Consider the following 8,967-nt stretch of genomic DNA (forward strand, 5'->3'; position numbering starts at 1 on the left):
ACAGAGCCCTGGCTGTCCTGGACTCACTTTGTAGACCAGGCTGGCCTTGAGCTCTCAGAGATCTACCTGCCTCTGCCTCCCACGTGCTGGGATTAAAGACGTGTACTACAATGCCTGGTCAAAATGTTATATTTTATTATGCTGAGATTTAATATTTCACAAGGTTCACATTCTAAGTTTTAGGCTATGGTCCTAAGCCTATCTCCCAAAGGTTGTTCTTAGCAGAAGATCCAGTCTGGTCTCTTTTTTTCTTTTCTTTCTTTTTTTGGTTTTTTGGATTTGCTTTTTTCAAGACAGGGTTTCTCTGTATAGTCCTGGCTGTCCTGGAACTCACTCTGTACACTCGAGGTTGGCCTCGAACTCAGAAATCTGCCTGCCTCTGCCTCCCAGAGTGCTGGGATTACAGGCATGCGCCACCACCGCCCAGCTTTTTTTTTTCTAAATATTTATTTATTATTATATATAAGTACACTGTAGCTGTCTTCAGATGCACCAGAATTTACAGATGGTTGTAAGCCACCATGTGGGTGCTGAGATTTGAACTCAGGACCTTTGGAAGAATAGTAGGTACTCTTACTCGATGAACCATCTGTCTGCACCCCTCCCCGAGTCCAGTCTCTTACAAGTAGTCTCAGACCCTAGGACCAGGATTCTAGGAGAGACTTTCCAGCTGCAGGGCAGATCGAGACGGTGTTTCTCTGATGTCTCCAGCAGTCCTGGAGAGGAGAAGAGCGATGCAGTGCTCATAGTCTCTGCCGGGTTCTGCATGGCCTTGGTAGGGACAGGATGACATGGTTCCTGCCTCTTCGACAGGGCCAGCAGGTGTGAGCCTCTGAGAGTGTCCACGGCTGCTGTGGGTGTAAGGCTTGCTTGTATAATAATGTTCATTTCTCACATTCTTCCTTCAAGGAATGTTCTCCATGTTAAAGTTAATGACTCCATGATAATCAGAGACAGCACAAAGGTGTGGCTATGTCTCAGCAAAATGGTAAACATTGGGACCTTCAGGACAGCCCTTAGACTATGGGAAAGAACTCTAAAAACATGGGTTCATAGATATATTTCTCAAAAAATAAGGATGCAATATGAATTGTATAAGGGGCTTCATGAATCTAAAGGAACAAAACCAGCTGTCCTGTGAGCAAACATATCAGAAAGATACAAGGGAGGAGATAAAGAGATTTAGGGAGTGGTGATTGTAGGAGACCCCATCTAGCTAAGGTTTTTTGTTTGTTTATTTATTTGTTTGTTTGTTTTGGGAGGTTTTGTGGTGTGTGTGTGTGTGTGTGTTTATGCTTAGAAAGGCCGACAGATTCCTGAGCCCTGGTGTGGTAGAAATGGTAATTTCAGGATGGGGTCCCACTCAGCTAGTTTATCTTTTGTGCTTAACCGTGGCAGGGAGATCTCTGAATTCTTTTGCAATGTTAAAAGAAAATATGTGCTCAATGTCTCCTAAGAATTAAGGGGCTGGGGCCACGGGATGCTTATTGATAGGATAATCAAAAGGAAGCTTGGAGTAAATGGCTGGATTAATATGTAAAATGGATTAATATGTAAAATTACATACTAATTACTGGACTTATGATCTATAGGAGATGAGCTATCCAGAGATTTTTTTCCCCTTCTTGCTCCAGCTCTAAGATCTATCTATCTATCTATCTATCTATCTATCTATCTATCTATTCATTTATTATATGTAAGTACACTGGAGCTGTCTTCAGACACATCAGAAGAGGTCATCTGATCTTATTACAGATGGTTGTGAGCCACCATGTAAACAGGTGACCTCTGGAACTCAGGACCTCCAGAAGAGCAGTTAGTGCTCTTAGCCGATGAGCCCCAGAGAATTTTTTAGAATAGTAATGGAGAACTGCTTGGAGAACTGTCTTGAGCAGCATGTGGAGAGCAGTCTAGGGATCTCCAGAGAAAGCAGAATATAGAGCAGTCCGTAAAGCTGTCTTGAGCAGAACACAGGCCTCCGGCATGGACTCAGGGTTTGACTTTCAGATGTTTGTTTCGCCTGCTCCCAGACACTCCTTCTCTCAGAACTCCCCTCCAGGCCAAGGTGGTCCTTGACTAGTCTCTGCTTACATGTGGTCAAGTAGGAGTCACAGAAGTCTCTGCTTATGCATTCACATATCTGGTTCTCTTGAGTAAATGATATTACTGAGTTCTAGTTACGGGGTGCAGCTTGGTGCGGTGGGGTTCCTAACTAAGCTATTTCTAGGTGGCATTTCACACTTACTATGCTTGTCACATCATCTCTTCAGTCTACCTTTAAGCTTTTAAAGGCCTGACTTCTCCAAATCATAACTTCTTTTAAGAAAAATATTCACAGTTGTAAGCTGTCTAAAATGGGTGCTGGGAATTGAACTCAGCACCTCAGGAAGAGCAGCATGTGCTTTTAACCCTTCAGCCATCCCTCCGGCCCCTGTCACTTTTTAGAAACTCCAAGTCTCCGCCCCCAGGAAGTTTAACAGGGCTAAACTGTTACGCTTATAATTTCATTCTCTTGTTCCACTGATAGTAATAAATCATCTACGTGTGTGTGTGTGTGTTGTGTGTGTGTTTAACTTCCAAGGCAACAGGGAATTTTTCCAATATTCCCTCTAATATTTGACCAGATGGGTGTGACTCCCAGCACAAGGTAGCTCACAGCCATCTGTGATTCCATTCCAGGGGCTCTGATGCCCACCACTAGCAGAGACAGGCAGGTGACTGGAGCTTGCTGACCAGCTGTCTGGTGACATCCTGATTTACCCAGTGACCCTGTTGCAAAACATAAGATGGTAGTAATAGCGGGGAAATTTACCTGACATCTACCTCTGGCCTCTATCTGCTCATGTGCATAAATACACACACTACAACACACACACACACACACACACACACACACATGCATTAAATATTTTCAAAGATCAACATTATTCCAATTCCTGAGAATGCATTGGAGTCCAAGAGGTGATAAGGAGCTGTTCTCCATCCTATCTTCTTTACTGTCCTCCTCTTCTTTCTCTTCCTCCTCTTCCTCTCCCTCTTCCTCTTCTTTCCTTCAGTTGTTTTATTTTGTTTTGTTTTTGTAGCTGAGCAGTGGTGGCTCAGAACTCTGGAAGTGGAGGCAGTTAGATCTCTTTGAATTTGAAGCCAGCCTGGTCTACAGATTGAGTTGGGGGGGAAGGGGGAGGAACCAAAAACCAAAACAACAACAACAATAATAAACAAAAACAAAACAAAAAACACACAAAAAACCACACAAAACCCAATCCGCACATTTTTCATCTTGGCGTTTTGCTGACACGTACCTCTGTGCAGCACATTCATGCTTAACATCCTCAAGGGTAACAAGAGACTGTCGGATCCTTCACATCTGTGTGTGCTGAAAACTGAGTGGACTGAATCTGGTCTGCAAAGGCAACGGGTGCGTTTACCCACAGAGCCATCTCCAACCCGAAACAAGAACCAACTCCCCTGTCCTCACACCCCTTAGCATCCTCTGGTGTGTCTGAGAACAGCCATAGGACAATCAGAAGCTCTAGTTTGCATTTCAAATGTTTCTGGGATTACTTTACTCAAATGGGGTTTAAACCAATGGCCTACATTGTCTCTCTCCCAGAATCCAGTCACAAAAATTAAGTTATTCCCTGCTATAAGCATATCTGAGGATTTTGGGTTTTTTCGTTTTTGATTTCTTTTAAAGATTTGTTATATGCAAGTACACTGTACCTGTCTTCAGATCTCTTTACGGGTGGCTGTGAGCCACCATGTGGGTGCTGGGATTTGAACTCATGACCTTTGGAAGAGCCGTCAGTGTTCTTACCCACTGAACCATCTCTCCAGCCTCTAATTTTTTTTTTAAGACAATGTTTCTCTATGTAGACCTGGTTGTTCTGAAACTCACTCTATAGACAAGGCTGGCCTTGAACTCACAGAGATTTCACCTGCTTCTACCTCCCAGGTACTGAGATTAAAGGTGTGAACCACCAGCCATCTCTGAGTTTTTATCAAAGTGGAGAAAGGTTGCTTTCCTAAGAAGCTCCTTAAATAAATAAATAAATAAATAAGCAAACAATAAATAATTTACATAATTGAAACCCGAATTAGTAAGTTGCTAAATTCAGAAAAAGACATGTTTGCATGAATAGTAACAATCCTTTGTTTTAAATCATCACTGAGTTAAAAGTCCAAATGGGTGGGATATTTTTTTCCTTTAGAACTAAGGCCCAAGGAATATCTTGTTAGCTGAGGCCTTATCTGCATACCCTCAGGGGTGGCACTGCCGACTGTAATTAGACAGGGAAGAGTTAGCACTTACAGTATAAGACAGAAGTAGACAAATCATAGTGTTAGGAGAGTAGGGAGCATAGTCAGAAGTAGTCTGGCTGGGTTAGCACATGAAACCAACAGGTGTTGGACTACGAAGGAAACCGAGTCAGCATTTGCAATGCACCACAGTTAGCCTTCCCATTACCCCTGGGTCATCTATAAAGGCGGAAGGATGAAAGGAATAAAGGGAAAATGGCTGCAGCATAGGAAAGGCTTGGAGTGCAGGACCTGGAACAGCCTCATGTGCATTATTATTTTTAGCACCAGTGTGTCCACCCCATATCTGATTGCCCATATGGTCAGCAGTAAACTTTATCCCAGCACTGGCCCATTTCTAGTTGGGGTTATAGTGGTTAGCTTTAATGTCAACATGATATAATCTACAGTCATCTGAAAATTAAGTCTTTTGTTTGTTTGCTTGTTTTTGTTTTTGAAACAGGGTTTCTCTTTGCAGCCCTGGCTGCCTTGGAATTCATTCTATAAACCAGGCTGACATCACACTCACAGAGATCTGCCTGTTTCTGCCTCCCCGAGTACTGGAATTAAAGGCATATACTATGACACGACTGGGGATTACCTAATTTGTTCTATGGGCATGTGATGGGTAATGTCTTAGAGATACTATTTGCAATGATGAAACATGATCAGAAGGGAGGAGAAGGAAAGGTTTATTGGCTTATAGTTCCACATTATAGTCCGCCATTGAAGGAAGTCAGAAAAGGAACTCAAACAAGGTAGGAACCTGGAGGCAAGAACTCACACAGAGGCTATGGAGGGGTGCTTGCTTGTCATAGCTTGCTTAGACTGTTGTTATAGAATACAGGTTCAGCAGCCCAGGAACAGCACTACCCACAGTGGACTGGGACCTCCCCCATCAGTCACTAATTAAGAAAATGCCCTAAGCAGTATCATATGGAGATATTTTCTCAACTGAGGGTCTCTCCTTTCAGATGACTCTAGCCTATGTCAAGTTGACATAAAACTATCCAGCAGAGGTGGCAAGGCTACCCACTGTGGGTTAACCAGTCTGTGGCTGGGATTATGAACTGTACAGATGTAGAAAAAGAACTGAGCAGAAGGATGCATCCACTGCTGTCTGCTTCTTGACTGTGGATGGGATGTGACCAGTTCTCTCAAACACTGGGACTTCCCTGCCATGATGGACTATAACCTGGAACTGTGAACCAGATAAGTGCTTCTGTCAGGGAATCCCGGCAACGTGGAGTAGAACTAAGACAGAATTTGGTGTCAGAGTGGAGGTGATCCTGTGATAAATCTAAACATGCAGCTTTTAGGCCTTTAGAACTGTTTTGTGGAAACAGTGTCGAAGAAGTTTGAACTTTAGGTTAGAAAATCCATTGAAAGCTGTGAATAGAGATTAAGGGTCATTCTGGGGGGAGCTGGGAAGATAGTAATGTTGAGGAAAATGCAGTGGAGGAAGCCTGGCTCATGCGATTTCACAGGGGAACAAGGACTGTCAGGACCTATGCCAGGGGCCACTCTCGTGGTATGTTGACCAAGCATCGGGCTTCATTCTGCCTTGTCCCAAGAATTTGAGTGAAGCTCAATTTAGAGATAAATTCTTTGACAGAAGAAAAGTATGTAGGTGAGCTTAAAGTTTCAGAGAAGAATGCAACAACAAAGCAGCTGTAACTGTTAGAGTCTGAATGGAGTTGCTAAAGAGAAACCTGGCACTCTGCACTCTGACAATAGAAAATTATTTCTTCAGAGTCAGCACACAGAAGCTGTTATCATTGTGACCCAAGAGAGGTAGAATATATACCTCAGGCTGGCATCATAGCTTGACAACAATATTCATTCAGTCCTGGTTTTGATGGCAAAGATGCAAGATTGAGCAAGTCATGGAGGGCCACTGAAGCCAGCACTGTGTGGCAGGGTCAGAGTCCCTGAGTGGCCACTGTGCGAAGCTGTGTAGGTGAAACCTAAGCTGCAGTAGATACCCTAGGATTTTGGAGATGCTAGAATCATGGGGTATCTGTCAAGAATGGATGCAGGTGTGGAGTGGAACCGGCCCCCAATGTTAAGCTATGTGAGCTAGAAGTAGCCGGGCTTGAAAAGTGGATCTACCCAAGCTTTTCAGACCGTAGCCAATTTTATTCCACGCCCCAGATACTATAGAGCTTCAGGACTTGGTGTTTGCTCTGCTGAATTTTTGTTTCGTTTTGATCATTCTTTGATATGCACCAATTCTTCCATTTTGAAATGGAAATGTTTATTCTTTATCATTATGATTTATTATTATTATTAATTATAATTATTGTTATTATTGTAGCTCACTGTTAAGATTTTGATTTTTTTTTTTATTTGTTTTTTTCGAGACAGGTTTCTCTGTATAGCCCTGGCTGTCCTGGAACTCATTCTGTAGACTAGGCTGGCCTCGAACTCAGAAATCTGCCTGCCTCTGCCTCCCAGACTGCTGGGATTACAGGTGTGCACCACCACTGCCCAGTTATATTATTTATTTTTATTTGAGTACACTGTAGTTGTCTTCAGACTCATACCAGAAGAGGGCATCAGATCCCATTACAGATGGTTGTGAGCCACCATGTGGTTGCTGGGAAATTGAACTCAGGACCTCTGGAAGAGCTGTCAGTGCTCTTAACCAATGAGCCGTCTCTCCAGCCCTATCCTGCACTCTTTGCTGTGGATGTAGTGTGACAGTGCTCTCAAGTTCCTGCTGCTCTGACTTACCAGCCATGATGGACTGTCAGTTACCTTTCTATTGAGGTGAAAAGACACCATGAACAATTAAACTCAGAAAAGGAAGCATTTGATTAGAGGCTTGTTTATACTTTCAGAGGGTGAACTCACGACCATTATGGTAGGGAGCACGACAGCAGACAGGCAGGTGTTGGAACAGTCTCTGAGAGCTTATATTTTGAAACACTCACCAGGCAGAAAGAAGAACAGGGCCTGGCATGGGCTTTTGAAACCTCAAACCAATTCCCAATGACACACCTTCATTCTTTCTAAATAGTACAATTGGGACTCAAACATTCAAATATATGAGCCCACGGGGACGATTATTAAAACCACCGCAGACTGTAACCGAAGTGTGAGCCAAATAAATCCTCTTCTCCCTTGAGTGGCTTTTGTATTTTCATCACAGCAACAAGAAACAAACCTAAGACAAGGACATAACTCCCCAGTGGGATCCACCATGTCTCAGACTTGTCACCGGCACACTAGATCCTTGAAGGCCTCCCAGGAAAGGCAGACCCTCCTGGCTAGCTGCCTCCCAGTTCAAATGTGGGCTTGGCAGTCCCTGGTCAGTGCACATTATTTTTTGCTCATATTGCAGTAGGGCTGAGGAAAGAGTCCAAACATCCCCTAGGCAGTGACGATAGAGCACTATAGAGGCATAAAACACAGAGAAGTGAAGGATGATGGGAAAGAGAGCATGCCCCTGCACTTTTATCAGGGTTCCTAGAGAGCTGAGAGCTGTCCCACAAATGTTCCTGAAAGTCAAAGAGTGTAAATAAGGAAGTGGGAAATGGGAGATAAAACATAGATTTTTACCTCCTGGATGAGTCACAGGTGCCACCTAGATAAGTTCCTAGGTCCTTGAGTCTCAGGACAAAGAATTGTATCAGAGATGCATAGTTAACAATAGAGGTTCCGGGTGGTGGTGGCTGTGGAGCGCGCCTGTAATCCCAGCCCTTGGGAGGCAGAGGCAGGGTGATTTCTGAGTTCGAGGCCAGCCTGGTCTACAGAGTGAGTTCCAGGACAGCCAGGACTACACAGAGAAATCCTGTCTCAAAAAGCAAAACAAAAGAGGCAATTTACTTAAAAAAACATTTACAAAGACACGCGAGTAGGGAATGGGCTAGTGACCTGGAAAAATGCATAAACTGAAGTCCTTAGCCATTACCTGCCTTCTCTAGGCCAAATTTTTCTCTTGCATGCTGTTTCTTATTGAGTAAACCAGGCAGAGGAGGGATTCCAGGCACTATCAGCTAGCACTGATTGGGTCTGGGTGTTTTTTGTTTTTTATTTTATCTTATTTTTATTTATTTATTTTTAATTTTTGTGCACCACAAGTGTGCTGTGGTCGTGAGACCAGAAGAGGGCGTCAGACGTTACTGCAACAGCAGACTGTTGTTAGCTCCCACGTGCCAGAAACTGATCCAGAGTCCCCTGAAAGAGCAGTCAGTGCTCTTAGCCACTGAACAATCTCGGCAGCCCCTCATACCTTGCTGTCTCTCCACACACCCCTATTCTTCTGCCACACTTGCACTGTGTTAGAGTTTGGGAATCCGAGGCGGGGTTGCATATTCAATTTGAAAACCAGGAACTTTATAGAAACCAGACAAGCATAAAACCTTGTCTGGGAGGAAAAGGCGTTTTAGGTCAAGCGCATCTACAGACCCTCAAAATCTCTCGATTTATCAGCCTGGCAAGTTCCGATCAGGAGACGGGGGCAGTTGACACTGCGGAGGCAGAGGTAACCTTCAGACTGGAGGTGCAGGAGTTCGGGTCTGCTGATGGGAAGAGAGAAATGGAGGCGGTTAAACTGCTCCATTGCAAAAGTGTGAGAACAGGGGAACACAGGCCCCCAGCGGCCAAAGCCACAGTGAAGGGCAACAGGGCCGAGGCCAAGGGTTCCCAGGCCGTGAGGGCGGG

At 44.1% G+C, this 8,967-nt stretch overlaps 1 long non-coding RNA gene across 1 annotated transcript; it reads right to left on the reverse strand.

The window, feature by feature from the left end:
• Positions 1-2,909: 2,909 nt before the first annotated feature.
• On the reverse strand, positions 2,910-8,958 carry LOC127695187 (uncharacterized). The gene is made up of 3 exons (XR_007979914.1): positions 8,713-8,958; positions 3,303-3,403; positions 2,910-3,154 (listed from the first exon to the last, which is right to left on the reverse strand). It is a non-coding gene; the product is annotated as an uncharacterized LOC127695187 (long non-coding RNA).
• Between the last annotated feature and the right edge of the window lie 9 nt (positions 8,959-8,967).

This window comes from Apodemus sylvaticus, chromosome 10 (assembly GCF_947179515.1).
Source record: "Apodemus sylvaticus chromosome 10, mApoSyl1.1, whole genome shotgun sequence".
NCBI classification, from domain to species: domain Eukaryota; kingdom Metazoa; phylum Chordata; class Mammalia; order Rodentia; family Muridae; genus Apodemus; species Apodemus sylvaticus.